This window comes from Falco cherrug, chromosome 2 (assembly GCF_023634085.1).
Source record: "Falco cherrug isolate bFalChe1 chromosome 2, bFalChe1.pri, whole genome shotgun sequence".
In the NCBI taxonomy this organism is placed as follows: domain Eukaryota; kingdom Metazoa; phylum Chordata; class Aves; order Falconiformes; family Falconidae; genus Falco; species Falco cherrug.
Window position 1 is genome coordinate 67,479,648 of NC_073698.1, and position 19,751 is coordinate 67,499,398.

Consider the following 19,751-nt stretch of genomic DNA (forward strand, 5'->3'; position numbering starts at 1 on the left):
AACAAACACCAGCTTTAAAAAGCTCTTAGCACATGCTACTCAGTCAAATTTATGATGTCAAATTAAAGAGTGAGCCATCAGACTTACACATACACATTCGCAAACTGAAGGAATCTTGCGTACCTACACAAAAGCTTTACTGAAAAAGGAATGAGACTGTAGGGTCCTCAAAAATCAACCACAGGACTTCTGTAATTCTCAGCAGGCCAGGATTTCCCCCACAACTAGAAAGACTGACTAAGGCTAATTACTACCAAATGTTATGAAAGTTCTTCACTAAAAAAACCACAACCAACCCAAAACAAAACAAAAACTAAACCATACATCTATGGTTTCAAAGAAAACTAGCAGAACTAAAAGTATGTGTAAATTGATGGCCTGAGGGCAGCATGAGTTCTGTTTCAGGTCTACAGAGCTTCTCTAAACAGTACCAACATGTAAACGAGAGTACAAATCTGCTGGGGATATATCCTGGTTGCTAGACCATGCCATCACATCTTCATTACTGCCATTACCTGCAATATCTAGATTAAAGCTTGTATGGGCATGCAATCACAACTTCATTTTATTGCAGAGATCTGCCAAATTGCTCCTGGTTGGTGTCTTCAAAACAAGAGCTTGGATAGCAGATGTAGTCTTTTAGCAAGTGGCTGGTGAAGACTTCACACCTTGTGTACAATACGGAGTGGGAGGCTGGTGTGATAACTCACACGCGATGGTCAAGCAGTGCAAAAGTGGGGGAAGAAACAGGACAGGAGCAGCCAAAATGTAAGAGGAACACCAAAGAGATGCAGAAAGATTTTAAGCAAATAGCAGCTCCCTGCACAGACAGGGAAGGGAAAAGTACACACAGAAGAGCTATGAAGAGTTTATCATCAGCTTAATCAAGAAAACTAAACAACCATTAATTACAACAGATTTTTTTTAAGTATTCAGAACAATTTGATAGAAAATAAGGGTTGGCCGTTAATAGCCTAGGTGCAGACATCCTTTTTGATACACTGACATTTCAGAGATAATGAATTTAAGGAAATCTATAAGCAAAGGAAATGCAGACCATCTACACTATTACACCAAAAGATCTCAGGTTTTACTTAAAGTTTTGTATTTGACAGCTTAAACTCTAATCCTGAAAGATAAAATACTGATGAACTCGAGCCAGTCTTTCAGGAGGGGAAGAATCACAGAGATTTTTGTTGTTCGTTCTGATCCAAGTCAAAGATGCAAGATGAAAAGTTTCAGCATACAGGGATTCTTCAAATGTCTGACTACAAGGTCATTTTGTGACCTTCCAAAGTTTCTTTAAAGATGTGAATACACACAGCAATTCTGGAAAAAAGTGGGAGAAGACTTTTCAAATGAAGATATGAAGAAAGAGGCCAAACTAACCAACCCACAAAGTACTAATACTCCTCTTAAACCATTTCAAAACCAGTTCTATACAGATGGAAATTTGAGAAGCATATTACCATTCTGACACAGAACATTATGCTTACAATTTATTTTGTATGTAAAACAGGTAAAGATAAAAAACTTTAAACTGTTTTTTATTTCATTCCTACCAAAAAAACAGAAGTTGCATTTCAGAAATGCAAAATTCTTGATCACAAATAAGCATGACATTAAGTACATGCTTAATGCTACATATGGTGTTAACAGAATTTCAAGAGCAAAGACAATGCCTTATTATTGTTTGCAGGCTTTATTTACACTCAAGAAGTCTATAAGTGGAGTAAAGATATGAACTGAGATACTGTATAAAAAAAAAGTTTATTTAAATTATTAAAAAAGAAATCCTTTGTCTCAGAAAGATCATTTGAAAATGGATTTCACAAACACAAAAAAAAAGCCCATTCAGAAAGGGTATCGTTTTTCCCTCCTAGAAATCTCCTCGAATTTTCAGTTGCCCATTGTTCCTGACAAAAGGACATGGTCTCAGCATCAGGAAACCCCCCACCCTGTCTGCTCATGCTCCTGACCACAACGACCTCTTAACTGGGGAGAGCTGTCCCATGGCCCAGAGCAGGAACACGCACACACAGATCCCAAGCACAACTCCTGGCCCTCTTGCCTGCCACCAGCAAGAACCACAGCTTCCTGCTTCTTGACTCTCACCAGAAGATCCATCCTTGTCAAACTGATTACTTAATTAACATAGGCCTAATGAATCAGTGTTTTCCAGGAGGAAGGAAAACGTTTTTCCACCAGAAGGTTGTGTGACTAAGAACTTCAGAATTGTTCGTAATTATAAACACATGTAAAACTGCTGCTTTACATCAGTGAATACCAACCCTTCATCGTCACATTTTCATTGCAACTGGAGCGCACAACACGCTTTCATTCAAGGTCAGAAACAGCAAGCAACTGGCACACAACAAGTTGAACTGAACCATGGGGATGATCTAACATGGAGGAAATTCACAATCTTATCAAAAGCTTTGGAGTTGCATAGAAATTAAAGGGCTTATGTAAAGAAATTAAATTAACATAAGGGCTGTGGGCTGGAAGTGGTCATTAACAATTACTGTATTGAGGTACGACACTTTAAAAGTACAATTTGGGGAAAGGATTTAGTAAAGCAACATGATTTCCCCTGTGAACTGTCATTGTTACAGGAAAACAGAATTCATTTTAACAAATTCTACCAGTTAAGCAACTACTGTGGCAAAATATTAATCACTCAGATTATCTATTTCACAAGTAAGTTTCTCCCCTCCTTTCTATATAAAAAAAAAATTCAAAATTTATTGTCTTTTATTTTGAAGAAAACTCACAGAATTTGTATAAACTTACATGAATACAGCTACTCTTTATAAGGAACTACCTTATTAGTTTGTGCTTCACAAGGAAGAGATGTTTTTTCTAACCAAAACCTGACACAAATTCCCCAAACATCTTTTCTGCATTTAAAAAGTTTTCATAGATTCCAGAATTAAAAATAACTCTGGTAAAATACCTCCAGTAATGCTTCCTCAGCTTTTACTAAGCAACAAAAGCTTAAGAAATCTACTCATGAAGTACAATCAATACAGAACCTTTTAAGGAGATACAGAACATATAAAAATAACAGTTCAACAATACATAAAAATTAAGTTCAGACATTAAAGCAAAGCATTAAACCTCAAAACGAGAGGTTTAAGCACAAAAAGGGTTGGAAATGAAGGAGTGAAAATGGTAACAGAGTTGCCAGTAGCGAAAGGATGCTCAGTATTTCTTGGCATCTCCCAGAATAAACATAGCAGTAAGTAAACTGACAGTCCTGCTGAAATTAAGTGTGTATTTTGAAACATAAATTACATCTACACCTTGCTGCATTAGGACAGCAGCTCAGAAATAAGCATGCAATCCCTCCAGCGGAATTTACTTCAAAGCCTCCCCCCTCCTCTGCCTACAGAGCTCAGCAACAGATAAAATTGAGAAAGTGGTTTTCATTCATTTCTTCCAGGCACTCTAAAATTCACACATGCACCTCGGAATGGCTTGAAATCTGGCATGCCATATGGCAGTGCATTTGTCATTTCCAGAAATATGTTGAATATGGGTTCCAGAGATATAAAGCCCCAATAAAAATTAAAAAAAAAAAAAAACAAAAAACAAAAAAACAAACAAACCGACAACCAAAAACAAAAGCCAAACCCAAAACCTCCTGAAGCCAACAGATTCTGCTTAAATGCCCGAACACCACCAACTTTATACTACACACTGCTGGAGAGAGCCTGGGCTTTGATCAGGCTTCAAAGAACCTCTTCATTTGCCCCAGAAAATAAATCTGATGCCTTAGCTTGTGGAGGCTTATTTCCCTACTGTTTTGCAACTCTGTAAAGTTATTTACACTTTCCTTAAGTGAGACTGAAGTAGAAATAATACATCAACATCAATACTGGAATTATACAAACACGTTGCACTCAAAGCACAAAGTAAATGATTTACAAGCTCTAAAAAAGCAGAGAATCAGGATCAAGAATTTTATGGCTATTTCAGTGTGAATCAACTGAAGAAGAAACAATTACTTCTTCCCATTCCTGCATACAAAGTTTAATGGTGCACATTATGAAGTAACATTCAAAAAAATAACAGAACAATTAGCAAACAGATTTTTTTAAAAACCTGAGAAAGAAAGAAGGCTCTCCTGCTGGCTGAAATAATCACACAGTCTCCAAACTCAGCAAATTATAGTGAGATTTCAAAATAAATTGGCGGAGCTAAGCTAAACATCTTGCTGTTGCCAAAATGAGCAAGTCTTGTGCTGTAGGTAGAAAGAAAATAATTTATCCTTCTACTACAACTTCTACTTTCCAGAGATGTCTACTTCCCACTATTTACAATTCGTGATTAAATAATCCTTTTTTCTTTTTCTAAGAAAGAAAACACAGATTAGTAAGCAGCAATCAAATAACATTACATGACAAGAACAACTTTCCTCCTTGCTTTTTTCTTTCGAGGCTGGAATCACAAATGTTGGTATTTTCTGACAGATACAGCAAAATGAAGAATCATTCACCTTTTTGCTGGCACATTTAGTTTTACCTTCCTCTCTTTTCTCCTCATGTTGCCTCTTGAAACTAAGTTATTTTAGCATACATCTTTTTACCCCAAGGATGAAAATTAACAGTGAGTACCAACTGTTGACAAGAACTGCTTTGGGGGTGGTAGTTTGTTTTGAAATACACATAGAAATCAAGAAGAAAAAAATCTTACTCCAGCAGGGTGGATCCTAGAGTCTCTGCAGAACTTCCCATATGCGTATTACATAGCAAAATTTGTTTTGGAGACAGTGTATGTATACTGTTTATCCAGCATGAGAAGGTGTCTGGAAAAACAGCAAGGAAGTACAGGTGATTCTGTAATCAGTCTAAACCAGACCTACTGCAAGGTTTCTATGCATAAGGAAGAAAATCAAGAGCGTTTCTACCCTAACTGGGAAAGAATACTAGCGAGCACCTAAAACAATTTATGGCAGCATCAACTGGGATATTTAAGACAGCACAGACATTGTTCCACTATACTAATCAATCATGTTCAACCAAGACCAGGATCCATCCAGCTGCTCCAGCAGATGAGCGTTTCAGCTATCCAAAGACAAGGCTCCCGCATATCTGCCACTCACATCTCCTAATGATGACAGCATTATCTGCTCATTGCTGCTAGAGGCAGTGGGCTTTCTCAAAGCCTGGGCTTTTTCCCCAGGCCCAACAAGCAGAGACCTGCCAGCCACTGGTGTTGCCATCTAGAGAAGCTATTCCTAGAGAAACAAGAAAGATGTGTGGGTTGAGCTGCAAGGACAATGTAAAAACTAAAGCAAGCAGAAAAGTCCCTGTAATAAAAGAGGTGAAGAAAATCTGCTAAGATTTAGGGTGATGAGCAGATCTTCCCCCCTCCAAGGCAATAACTGGACTTTTTAGGTATACTGACCTTACGGGTGGGATGAAAAGCGACTTTCACATGCTACAGCAAATTTTTACTGTGCCCAGCAGACAAATAAAGTATGCTGAATTTCCTGAGCATTTTAATATTCATTGCAAGGCAGAATAAAAAGAAAAACCCTAGAAAATCTACACTTTACAGAACTTTCTATATGTTTTGCATGTTGCGTGGAAACCACCCGTTGATGCTGCCAGAACAATTCAAGAACCACCCAAGTCTGTGTCTGACAGGTCCAGACCTACTGCAAATAAAGGAAAAACCCACATGGGAAGCCTAGATGAGAGTGACTTCAGCATGATATATGGAGGTGTTCCTGGATAATACAGAAGAAATTTCTGCTTTAATTATTCTTAAAATCAGTTTGAAACTCAACTTTTACCATATTCATAATAGGTCTAGAGAACAGAAAAGTCATCAGCTGTTGAAGCTGCACACACTCTACCACCCTCCCACAGCTACTACTACAGTGGCAACAAACTATCCTAGACAGACAAAAGTATCTCGAATAGCAGTTCTCACATTGTCACAACTAAAATGCTAAAGAGACAGAACCCATTCTCACTGTGCATTCAGTTCTTTTCATCACAGTTTTCTTCTTCACATATGTGCTTTTCTTGTCAAAGTCCCAAATCTAAGCCTCGGAAATGTTAACTAAACATGTTCATAAGTGGCTTGAGTATCACAGCTCAGTTGATTAAATATTTGGAAGAGTTCACCTGGTGGCTTTGAAGTGAAGCAGAGGACCAAACCAGAGCTCTGCAAGTGGCAATATACTCCATGGGGGTCTATCAGCAAAATGGTAACAATGCTTCAGCTAAAGTAAAGCCAGAAGACTAAAGATGGGAAATGAAGTTATAAACAGTGAGAACATAAAAGTTTACTTCCTGTACCCAAGGTTAGCAAACTATTACATCAGTGTATGTGCCAGTAAAGCTATTTTCCTTTCTTACTTACAGATTTAGCCTTTAAGGTGTTCTATGCACTTTTTCAAGCCTTACTGCATATTTTAATTTTACACTTAAAGATCTTCCTGCATTCTGAGATAATTCTTACTATTTTGCTTTGATGCTTTTTTTTTTTTCCTTGGATGTTTTCCAGATGAAGCTCTAAATTGAAGTTCAGCAGAAAAACGATCAGAGCACTACATTTCAATAACAGAAGCATTGAAAATGTGGCCTTCAGTGTATTAAACTCATTGCTGGAAGCTACATATGAAAATATATTACCCACCTCAGAAAACTCTCCATTGTTATAATTTGGTCATTTCACACACCAGTGATCAATCTCAGCTGAGCACATTCTGTAAGTCCACACATAATGATAAAAAATTAGACATACCAGAGAAAAATTAAAGCCCTTCCTTTGTGAACAAGTTTATTCACCTAGTGATTTTATATAAAAATCACTTTTCTACTGCTTCTTGGTATGAAGCTAAACAAGCTGAAGACACATAAATTGTTGATTACAAGGGTCAATGACTCAGCAACCTGCATTATGTCCATTTTACAGCAAAAGCTGGTAGGCACAAAACATTGACTTTAAAAAACAATCTCAGAAGCATACCCAAACAAAACTTCACACAGAAGTTTTATACAATGCTATATACACATTTAACGCTACAAACGTTAAGTCATTCATCCCTTGTCTAACTCTCCCTAAACTCAGGATTTCTATTTTCCAACTCCCTTTCCTTACCCTTAAAAAATTTGAGTTTCAGATGATGTTGCACATATGAAAGCCTCAGAATCAGCAACTGTCACAAAGTATATTACAGCACATCCTTAAGCTGAAAACGCTGGGCTACACTTCAGTACAGAAGGACACAGACTTTTCATAACAGCAATGTTCCACAGAAATACTACTAAAAAGAAAATATCCAGCCACTGGAACACAGGAAAACCTAAGTAATACTGCTTTCTGCCATTCCCCCAACACTCCTTTGTACTGAGATCCAGTTGTGGACCTCATCACACAGTTCTCAACTATGGCAGCTCTCCCACAATAAAGAGTGGACAAGCAGGAGGAGGATGCTGCACAGTGAAGGAAACTATGGTGTTCTTTTTATAAAATTAGTTTTAGTTCAAAGCCAGTTCACACTGGTAAATCCTGCCCCAACTTGGACCACAGTGATATTTATAAATTCAGTTCAGATTTAAGAAATCATTCCCAAATACCAGGTTGCAGGCACATACATATCTAGGTAGAAAATGAAAGCATGATATTCAACAGAATAACCTGTGTTAACCATACTTACTCCCAGCCTCAGCAGAAAGCAAGCAGACAACCTCATTTCTGTGACTGGTGTGCAACTACATGCTTAGAATAGTGAGCTAACAAAACAAAAACATCCAAACCCTATTCACAGGTGTTAATTTAATGGAAAGACTCTTTCCGTCTGAAGAATATGTGAGTAACAGCCTCCAAAGCAACGTTAATGGCAGACTGTTGGACAAGGGGCTTCATAACACAGCAGCTGGATGCCATTCAGCTACCTGATGGCCGCTAAGCCACTTGGAAAATGTGAATTAATCAGAAGACATGTATTTCTAAGGCAATGACCAGTGCCTCTCTGATACTACAAGGGAGCAGAAGGGACATGGGGGGAAGGAGATGGATTTGGATACTTTGAAAGAGGGAGTAGAGCAAGGGGCTGTGTGATTCAAGGCAATGTATGATGATCACTCTCACACAGCTGCAAGAACATACAGATTTCTCCACAGGACGGTTACACACATTAAGGTTAGCCTCCTGTAAATTTAAAATATTTTAAAATTATTGCACTGAAAACAACATAAAACCAATGTAAAACTCACAAGTTTTCTCAATGTGAAAATGCTTCTTTTTATTTAGTACAAGACGTTTATTGACTGAAACATGCGGGAGCCCACCCCAATACCCTAATGCAATGCCAGAGCATATCCATGAAAAAAAGAAAGTTTAAAACTATACAGAAATGCTGTATGCAAGGGTTCAAAAGTGTGGATAATCCATCCTCATTTGAGAAACTTCATCAATTGTATTTTTGAACATCACTTTTAACTGAAACGTTTTAGCCAAATCTTGCTCATTTTACTCCCAAAGTAGTGTAATCACACTAGACGGGATACAAGGTTTTCTTAAGTTTTATCTAATGATTTTTTTTTTATTTCCTGAAATATTCCTGCAATACAAATGGATTATAGACAACCCAAAAACATATACACTCACAATCAAGGCTATTCCCAATCCTAACTATGTACGATAAACTGCAAAATGGAAAAGGTGGAGGGAAAAGACTAACAAAGCCACAAAGCAGAGGTGATTGTCATCTGTCTAGATAACACAACAATCAAGGTATACACCAATTAAAAGTTCTTCTAGAATGAAGAGCAACTATTTACAGACTTTGAAAAATAAAACAGTATTTCCCTAAGAAAATCTAAAGGTGCATCTACATAACCACCAGAACTATGAACTATATTGATATCAGGTGCAAGTATTCTTACTGGGGTTTGGGGTTTTGATTGTTGTTGGGTTTTGGAGGGTTGGGTTTTTTTGGTTTTTCTTACATCTAGTAGGCACCACGATTTTAGAAGGACAGTGTCAGCAATTTAAACAACCCCCTGAAATCTGGCTGCTTAAAACCAGGCATAGTGTTTTGCAAGTTGTGCAGATCCCTTACATTCAAAAAGCCAGTCTCAGGAAAACGAGGCAGAAATGAGAGCCAAGGGCTGCTGCCAGTCAGGCCAGCAGCAGGCAGGTGAGGCTGACCAGCTGGGTGGCAGAGGGAGGTCACAGCAGACACGGCATGGGCTCACCTGCAGGCAGGATGGCTATGCCTGAGGGTCGGGATTTGAAAGGTAACACCTGATTCCCCCCACCTGGGTGGGATGAAAGTCGACCAGTGGACATGATTAAAGCTGTTTGATATCGCATTTCATTGTCTTGGGGTTTGAGCTGCCAGCAGTTTACAAGCCCTGCATTGCACTCCTACCAACACTTCCCCACATGGCTGTGGAGCACAGGAGTCCTGGGGGACACACAGTCCTTCCCTCATTGTTCATCCTTACCAGCTCCCTTGCCAAACACGTTCGGTTCACGCACTGAAAAACAATTTCTAAACTGCCAAATGCACCTGGAACTAGCAATGCCAAGCTGCTCTTCACACAGTCAACACGAAAAAGTATTTAGAATCACAAGTTAGTTAATGATTACCTAGCTGATCTATGCTGTATAGATAGATAGACGACTCCTAGGTTTTTCTGTAACTAAAGTGACTTGATAATACAGCAACAGGTGTTCTACTCAACCATGAGAAAAACTATCTTCTCTCCGGTGTAACTCCACCGTGATGCACCTGCATTCATGATTCACCAACATCAGCCTCAGGATTGCTATCTTTGAAGAATGAAACATTAAAAATTTTACTACCTGCTTAGCAAGCACTGTATAACCCAATAAATACCAAGCTGCATCTAATACTATGTCCACTTAGTAAAGTATGCCATTGCTGCAGAAGAGTAAGGCAATGTCCATTAATGTAAAAAAAAATGCAGTTACGTATGGTACCTTCTTTTAACCACGAGTATATTATCTCAAAGGAATCCAAATGACCAACTACTTAACCACTAAAATCATCCATCCGGAAAGAAGAAAAAAAAATAAAAATCAAACAGAACTGATACATCGCAAGGACAAGCTGAAAAAACTTTTATCATAGAAGAGTGAAACTAAGTCTACTTGCACCATTAAACAATGTATTATAGTTAAAACACAGGGGGAAAAGAGTTTTAAAAATTGTTTATTTCAGTGATCTGCAGGAATATACCTAACTGCAAACCTCAATTCCGCCAAAACCAATATAACCCTCAATGCATTTAAGGGGTTTTTTTCTGCACCCTGTTCTAATTTTTCCTTTTCTCTGCTTTCATTTTTCTGTTTTAAATATTTTAAAATTAAACAACAAATTAAATCATTCCTTGCCTTTCCCATGACAAGCTAACTGCCTTTTTCCATCAACTTCAGCAGGCATTATATCAAGCACTGTCTGATCCACTCCTGTTCTTTAACACCTCAGTATCATCATTCATTAAGCAACGCTAAACTACTAGGAGTCCCAAAGACTTTGAGACTGATGATGATGTAATACACTATAGGTAGGTGTAAAGCAGGGGTCCTCAAACTTTTTAACCAGGGGGCCGGCGTGCGGATGCAGTGGCAGGCAGTCATCTGCGGCTGCTTGGTTTCCCCCCCAACCCCCGGCGGGGGGCAGGGGTGTCTGTAAATACCGGGGACTGGATTAGATTGAGGACCCTGGGGGGCCGTATCCAGCCCATGGGCTGTAGTTTGAGGACCGCTGGCATAAAGTATATCTGTAAAAATAGAACTTCTTCTGCAGACAGAAGTTCAACATGTAATTTAACATACATGTCACGACAAGTCAAAGAATGTCTAATCAAAAAAGAGTTGACCTGCAACCTAACTGTGGTTCTTGTCTTGAAAAAGATGTACTCATGGCTCAGCTTCATATTTTGTCAACAAGAGATACTCTTTCTAGTAAGACCACTAAGAATACTAAGCACTTGCCTGCATTTTCACAGGGCCACAGCAACAGCAGGAAAAGTTGGGATACAAAATAAAGAATGAACATTTTGGCAAAGCTACAACATTGTATCTTCCCGATGTTCCAGAGAGGCGAAAAGAGTATCTGAACAAAATAAACATCCAGGATCTCCTGTCAGCAAAACTAGGAAAGATCCTAAAGGAATACAACCATCAGTATTACAAGACAGGACTAATGACAGAAGGCACACATTGCTGCAAAAACATTACACAGACTTTAATAGTTTTCTGTCATAGGAGGTCTATAACATTTTGGTTCATTATGATTCCCCATGCATCCTTTAAGAGCCTCAGAGCTCATAAAAATGATGTGTCATATTTTGATACCTGCGCTAAACACAAGCTTTATTATTACCAGTGTTTAAACCCAATACAATCCACAAAGTCCTTGCCGAGATATCTGATTAAATTTCTAATATTCATGAACTAGAATTTTAATATTGAATGCTCAAAATGATTTAAGTCTTTTGATGTAACAGAACGTAAGTCATTCAGTGTCAAGTGGAAGGCAGATCCTTTATTATAGCATTAATTATTTGGGATATTAGCATTAATTTCTTTCTCTATTTGAATTAAATGGAATTCAAAACAGTGTGAATTTATGAATAGTCCAAACAATTATTTCTAGAATATCCCTATAGCGTTAGCAGAAAGATTGCCTACAGACCTGAAAATGTAAAAGAAGGAGATTGATCATTAATTTTTCTTTTAATATTTTTTCTGAAAGACAGGAAAGGTGAAGCTTAACATGTTTACACTCTAAATGGCTTATACCTTTTTTTGATGTAAAAATACATGTATTAATACCTATAAATGCCATCTACATATTTTTGTATTCAACATGCAGTGATTAAAGGAAAACACATTTAAGCAAGATATACCATACCCAATGTCTTTCACAACTGGAACAAAAACATTCTTAATTAAAACCACAAAGCTGCAGAAATAGAAGGGACTTTTTAAAAATTTCAGTACTCACTGGGAAAAATGCTATGTCTTAACTTACATTTCCAAAGTTGCTATATCCACAGGATTTCAAGGAGTTATGGTAAGAAGGACTAATTAAAGATACAAACACGGTACCTTTTTTCCCCAGCAGCTAAATGGTACCAATTTTTAATCCACTTAAGTTACAGCTATAGACAGACAATACTGCTAAGAAAAGTCATCCAGAACACAAAATAAACATTGCTCTGTAAAACTGCTCTTTGCAGATCATCTGAGTTAAGAGAGCGCTAGATACTGAATGACTGTAACCCAGCATAGCATTCCATACAAAACATACAAAAATCAATATTTACAGGGTTTTATCCAACTTTACAAGACTACTGTAGTCTGGTTAAACCAGAAACAGCTGTCCAACTGAAATTGCAACTTTACAAATAAACAACAGCCAAGGCTAAAAATAAGCCAAACAAACCATCTGTGCCACTGCCCCTGTTCACAGCCTATCTACACAGGTGTCAGCTCCTGTCCCTGCACGCCACAGCAGAACTACCATGGGGTGTTTGTATTGTCACTGACTGATAGCACTAACACAAAATGAAAAAAATCAGTGAATAAAGTGCCCACTTCTGACCTAAAAAATACTCTACACTTGTCCTTCTGGTTTTGCTGATGTTCTTATTAAAAACACTGAAAGCATCTAAAGCATACACATTTTTAAAGTGACTGGATGAAGTCCAGCTACCTTTTTTCCTCTTCCACTAATCCAGCAAATAAACTTCCAGTCAAAAATTACCAATTAAATTTCCAACAAACACTAAATCAACTTAAAACAAAAACAGAAAACCAAAGGGCAGTTGTAAAAACAAATTGAAAAAACCCTGAACTCAAAATCAAGAAAAAGGCTACGGTAAGTTTTACTAAGCCAGGTGGCAGCGTGCATTTGCAGCAGCCCAAGTCTCCTGTGGTGGAATCCAGAATCCTTGACATGTCATCATTCAAGATCTGTCAAACTTGATAACACTCTGTGTGTGTCTGGAGGGACACCATCCATTCAGGGAAATGAATGTGTGATTTGTTGTCATGACAGCTATCAAAATTCAGCCCAAGAACATATCATACAGTCACGTATCTCTCCTTCTGCATTAAAAGGTTGAAAAATACTTTCCTTGTCATTCTCCAAAACAGCATTAGGATGTCAACTAAGAAGTCAACTCCCTTGGAACAAAGGTAGCCCAGGATGGCACTGGAAGCCAAGACAGACACACAAGGGATGTGGGACAAAGCAAGTGTGATGAATACACTGCTATTCTAAGAACAGGAAGGAAAAACCTTGCAGCCACACGGAGGGGGATGGCCCTATTGCACTAAATGAAGAGGTCAGTCCGATCGATGCTTGGGAGTCCTCTCCTCTGGTATCAGCACCAGGGTTTGCTAAACAGGAGGCTTAATTTATTGCAGTTTCTTGAAACATTTTATTAGTCCAGAACGCCCTAAAGAAATTTGAAGTAATACACCAATTTAACTCTCCATACACAGAGTATGTTTGAACAGGATTTAATGTTCCTCTTCTCTCCTAAACCTGTGAAGGGACTACTCATGAATGCTTCATTTTACTATATAGTTAACTAAAAACTTAATTGGTATACAGAAAGGATTTTTTCAGACAACTTAAATTTAATAAGATGGACATGTTAGAAAATCCCAATATATTCAATTTATAGTTTGCATGCTTAATGCACACCACCATTCCTTTCTAAACGTTCCCACCCTGCAAAGGATCTAGTCTCATTTTGAAGGAAAGGTTCTAAAACAGTGTTTAATGGCTTTTAAAAAGTAATATAAATAAGGACAATATAGTTAAATCAGAAGAGAAATGGACTAATATTTTTAAACAGCGTACTTTTATTTTCTTAAAAATAATTTTCTTAAAAAAAAATCTTAAAATGCTGCACTGCCAGCAGAACTCAGAATCCCACCCCAGCATGAGCAGAAAGCACTTGCTTTTGCTAACTCTACTCCTGTTCTCCTGCAGGGTCTGACTGCTCCTCTGTATTTGAATGGAGCCAATCCAGTGTAACCTGTAGGGAAAGACAGACCAGAGATAGCACTCAGCTAAAAGCAACTTCTCACACCATAGAGTGGACATGACCCTGCATCAGGAGGAGTGTCTGCAGACTCTAGCCTCTTGCTAAACTTCGGTATCCACTTTCACACCCATCACTTGTCCTTGTTAAGGCCCTCGCAAATACTCTGATCATTTCTAGAACACAAAAACTTCAAATGATTCACAAGGCTAAAATCTGCCTTTCTACCAAAGAAGTAATAATCTGAAGGCTTGCTCACTTATTTTTGGTTATCAATCCATTTCGGCTAAACAGTTGAGCCCTGGCACAGCAAACACTACCCACATCGCTTCCAAGGACCATGCATTACACACATTAGATACCTGCTAAAGTGACAGAGGAAGAAAGCACCCTACCTATCAAAACAGCACAACCTGCTGAAACAATGATAATGAGTTACCATCTAACTATATTTTTTAAAAAAATTAAAAATCTTCTTGGAAACAAAGTTTATATTTCATTTGATTAAGGAAAAAAAAAAAAAAAGAAGAAAAAAAAAAGTTGCCCAAGAAGGTTACTACCTGATTTTGTAAACATACTAAATATACTGGTTTTGTCTAATAAAGTTTCAGCTATACTCTATCTGTGGTATATCTCACTACCTATTTTTGCATCTATTTCTACAGTTGTGTGTACTCTGCAGACAGTAATTTCAATGAGTTTAGGAAAACTAGATCAAGTTTCTTCAGCCTAGATTAAAGACATGCCTGTATTGCATTGTATTTTGCATTTGTATTCTGTCATGACTGTAAGAGAGAAGCAACATTTTGGAGAGTTCAGGTATCTACCAAGAGTCCCAGCATGTTCACCCCACTGTCTGCCTCACAGAATAATCAATACTAGTTACATGTCACCATATTAATACTTGTTAATATGATCAGGACCAAAACCAGCACAACGAACCAGAGGCTCTTTCCCTCTGTAGAAGCCACAAAACGTGTTTCTATGACTTTGAATAAATACTAGCTACACCAGCATGCCTGAGCCTCCTCTCTAACAGATGTTCTTCTTAGCATGAGTACTTCTAAAACTTTACTGACATCAGGTTATTGTGCATAGCCGCAGTAACTTAAAATGCAATGGGTTGCTATTCTCAAATCAAGTTTTATTCCTCTGCACCTGATTCTTAAAATCTACAATACTCTATTAACGCTTAAAAACATATACTGCCAGGCCACCTCACTGCACACAAAGTTATTTATGCTGAGTATAAAATATGAACTCACTTCATTAATGGTGAGAAGCATATTCATTTGTTGCGTCACATATATTTAATGGAATATAAAAGTATGTATTTAATATTTCAATGCACTTCCAATTTACTCATTTCATTAGTATTTATGAAACAATTAAGAATCCTTATGATGGGGGAAAAAAGATTACTCCAAGAAAAAAACCCAAACAACACTTGAAAGAACTACTTTACCCACCACTGAACAGAGCAACGGTTTAATTGGGCAGAACACCAACGACAACGTTATTATGAGGAAACTAATGGGCCTAATTGAATCCACAAGAAAAATTTAAATGGAACTATAGAAAACAGAAATAAGCTTAGGATTCCTGGGCTGACATTCATAAATTTGCAAAGCAAAACAAACAGAAAAGCCATTTTTCAAAACATGTAAGACACCAGGATCTCATGTAGTGTCTTTTTTCAGAAGACTGGACAATGGTTAAATTAATAGTACAAGCCTCAACTCCACTCTTTAGGAGGAAAAAACAGTGCTGCTTCCCACATTACAAACACCATCTCAGTTCTCTCTGAAGGTCTTCCACTCCAGGAACTAGTAAGAATTCTTGACTTTCACTCTGTGGAAACCATTGTTCTGCGATATTTCTGTATACCTAGTAAATACAAGGATAAAGTGTATTGTCTTTAAGTTTATTATTTCAGTAGAATTAGAAAGCAGCTTTCCTGCAGAGCACCTCAACTCTGCCTCTTCAACATACCAGATGACCTACTTCAGGAAAACAGTGTGTCCAGCAACGAATGCCCAGCACCTTACCCCAGCTCTGACTAAACTGAAACATGGTAGGGTCTGGTTTCACAGTTTTCAGCTATTTAAAAACTCCAAACATCTTCGATAAGTCCCCACCAGCAATCCCCCTTTCTCAAAACTGGGGGGTGTGTGTGTGTGAAGGAGAATACCCAAGGCTTAGAAACCATCGGTCCCTTCATACAAGCAGGAAATATCTTCTAGAACATACGTTTCAGATTCAAAGATGCCTTGGTTTTGATTTCAAACCTGCAGCAAGTAAATTGATACAGCACCTGTCTCCATGAGTCTGGAAGCAGCTTTTATGCTTGAGGAGCACGAAAAACACATACTCCAGGTAGTTTTGTTGCTGCTCAAGACCATGACCAGCAAACAAAGCTATATGGGAATAACTTTTTGAGTTGCTGCTGTTATAGTTGCTACTGAGAAAAGCCACAAGCACTGCAAAGGAGTAACATATCAACAGCCACACAAGGTACAAAAAACAAAGGATGGAAAAGAAGCAGACGCTACTGACCTTGTCCCTCTTCTTTAGCTGACATTAGACACAAGGTGACACATAAGATAGCAAATACCTTTCCTTATGCTCCCACACAGCTAGCCAGGAAACTATAGAAGGAAAGAGAGGAAGGGGAGATAAGTTCCCTTTCCACTGCAGTAACAAGCCAAAGGCTGACATTCTGAATTTATCATATATTCAGTAGCCAGGACACAATGAAGAGAATCATCCAGACAATCAAGGACTAGGTCTGCTGTTGGTTTTGGAAAAATATAGCAAAAGAGATTTTGTGTATCGTTATATCACTACAGCAATCGGAAATGCAATCTGGTAGAAGCAAAAGGCCAATACAACTGCTAATGTTGCAATGACAGAACGACAGCAATGAGAGCTAACATCAAAACAAGTCTGTATCTGTTTCATGGCCTATATAAAATATTTGCTAATTACACGCTTGATTTTCATGGTACAGGTGCCTTCCATCTCTGTATTTATTCACTGTTCCCAGAAGTGACATCTTCCGTCAAAGTCTCAAGAAGCAAGCCTGTTATGAAGACAAAGCGATCTGCTTAACTGCTTAAAATTACTTTGGTCAGACAGAGGATTTAGATTTTCAGAGTTGTGAAATCAGTATTTCTAAGAAGCAACAACATTATTTTACTTCAGGAGTCATAATCCTAAAAATGAAAACACAGTACCATTAACATCATTTAAGTGGTGCAGACTGCTTCAGATTCCTAAAAAGCAGTGGCCAAACAAGTACTTTCAAACAAATTTTTCATAAGCTCCTACCCAGTGAGCCCTTTCAAATTCCTCCATATTAAGTTACCAGTCCAAACTCCCAGTGACACAAACCACGCGTGGTTAGGCCATGAAAATTTGTTTTTACAAAGGGCACTGCTGCCTTTCACCAAAGAGAAGTCTAATTCTGCTACATTGAGCTGCTACAACAGTAGCAGCACCTTCCTCAGAAACAAATCCTGCTTCACTGGGAGGGGAAGAAACACGGTTCAGAGAGAACGTTTTACATTCTTGCCGAGGTTCAGTCAGCATCCAAGTTTTAAAGTAACAAAAGAACAAGACAGTTCCGAGTTAAAACACTACATGGAATTCACGAAATAAACCCGATGCAGGCACAGGGCCACATTTCTGTGAAAATACCAGCCGTGGGAGACGTCCACATCGGAACCAGAGTCGAGCGGTGCTCACCATCAGCCAGTCGCGGGTCAGACCTGAGCTACGAACCCGAATCCCGACACGACAACTTTATCTGACGCGGGCCACAGTGCCAGCCTGCCGGCAAGGGCAGCTGGTGGAGCAGGCGCGCTTTTAATTAAAAGCGGGATGAAAAGACTTACAAACTTGGATATTTTTCCTCCCCAAACATCCCGGGATGCACTTTACTCAACAGTCACTATACGAGGTTTAATTTTACCTTGTATTTTTCTTTTTTTTTTTTTTTTTTTTATTAGCTTTATGTCCTTTAACCAACATCGCCCATCGACCGGGGGGGGCGTATTGCACCGCGCTCCTCAGGAAAAACCCCGGCCTCAGCTCTAATAAAGTCGAAAGCCGGGAACGGAAAGAGCGATGAGGGGGCCCGGGAGGCCGCGGTGTCCCCGGCCGCAGCCCGATGTGACCGCCCGCCGGTCCCCGCGCTCCGCACCGCGGCCGCTCCCGCCCGGGAAACTTTCCGGTTGCGCCGCGGTCCGGCCGGCAGGCGCTGCCCGCCTTCCCCGCCGCCGGGCCCGCCGGCTGCCCCCGCGCCCGCCGGCTACGCCGCCTCCGTTCGCCCGCCGGGCCGGGCGCGGAGCCCCGCGGAGGGGCGGGGGTGTCCCGGCCCGCAGCCGCCCCCCGGCAGAGCGCCGGGTGGCACAAAGCGGCGGCTGTCACACACACGCACACACAAGAGGCAACTCGGGAGGATGAGGAGGAGCCGCCCCCGATACCCAACCCCCCCCCACCCCCCCCCGCAGTTGGACGTGGCACACAAACACCTTCCCCCCTCCGCCGCCCCCGGCAGGTACCGGCCCCCCCCCCGGGGCGGCGACGGGGCCTCGGCCGCCCAGGTGACACCCGCCCCTCCCCCGCTCCCGGCGGCCCTTCCCCCCCGCCGCCCCCCGCGGCCGCCACAAGTTTACGGCGGGCCCCGGCTCCATCCCCGTCCCGCCCGCGGCCGCGCTTACCTCCGGCCCGCCGGCCGGCGGGGAGCGGGGCGGGCGGCGGCGGCGGTGGCGGGGAGGCTCCCAGCCCAGGCGGGCTCCGCTTCTTTGTCTCCTCGGCGGCGGCGCCCGCTCGCTCCCCCCTCCGCTTCGCTCTGCCCTTCCCCGGGCGGATGCGGGCCGCGTCCTCCGAGAGGGGCCGGCTGGCTCCCCCCCTTCCCCTTCCTCCTCCTCCTCCTCCGCTCCACGCCGGACGCGTCCAAGGCCCCGGCCCTCGGCGGCGGCGGCTCCGCTCCTGCCTCCCCTCAGTCAGCCTGCTGCGCCCGGCGGCGGCGGCCCCTCCCCCGCCAACCGCCCGCCCCCCCCGGCACAGGCACAGCCCCCGCCCCCGCCCTGCCCTTCCTGCCGCTGCCGCTGCCGGGATCGCGCGGGAGGAGCTCCCCGGACTCCCCCTCGCCCGCCGGGAGGGCCGCCGCTCCCCCCGCCCCGGCGCAGCGCTGGAAGGCCGGGCAGCGCCGGGTGGATCCCTCCGCTCCGCGCCGCCGGGGCTGGGGCAGCGGGCGCTGTGCCTGGCGGGAGCGCCCTGACGGCCCCCCGCACCCGTCCCCCTCAAGCCCCGGGAGACCCGGCACTCCCGGTAAAGCTCCCCCGCTGGGAGCGGAAGCGGCCGGGGAAAGTACTGGCGAGCGCTTAAAGAAACGGGGATGGGGACACGGGGATGGGGACGCGCGCCCGGGGCCGGCCGGGGGAAGGGCAGCGGGGCGAGGCGGGGGGCGCCCCGCCGGCGCGCCGGGCCGGGTCGGGGAACTTCCAGCCGTGGCATCGGGGCGCCTCCGCCGCCCATTGGCCGCGGGCCGTGACGTCACGCCAAGGCGCGTGGGGCGGCCGCGGCCCCAGCTCCGCAGCGGCGGCGGGGCCGGGCTGGCGGCGGCCGCTCCGCGTTTGCCCGTTCCCCTTCCGCCCCGGGGCCCGGGCTCTGCCTCGACGCCCCGCG

At 41.8% G+C, this 19,751-nt stretch overlaps 1 protein-coding gene across 2 annotated transcripts in view; it reads right to left on the reverse strand.

Annotated features, from left to right (window-relative positions):
- NCK2 (NCK adaptor protein 2) overlaps positions 1 to 19,040 on the reverse strand; it is an 88,864-nt gene extending 69,824 nt beyond the window's left edge. The window contains exons 1-2 of one of the 2 annotated variants that reach the window (XM_055701954.1): positions 18,782 to 19,040; positions 16,614 to 16,705 (exon numbers count right to left, since the gene is read on the reverse strand). The gene's annotated coding sequence lies outside the window, so the exon portion shown is untranslated. The remainder of the gene's footprint in view (positions 1 to 16,613; positions 16,706 to 18,781) is intronic. The other variant, XM_055701953.1, reaches the window with a different exon arrangement.
- Positions 19,041 to 19,751: the final 711 nt, after the last annotated feature.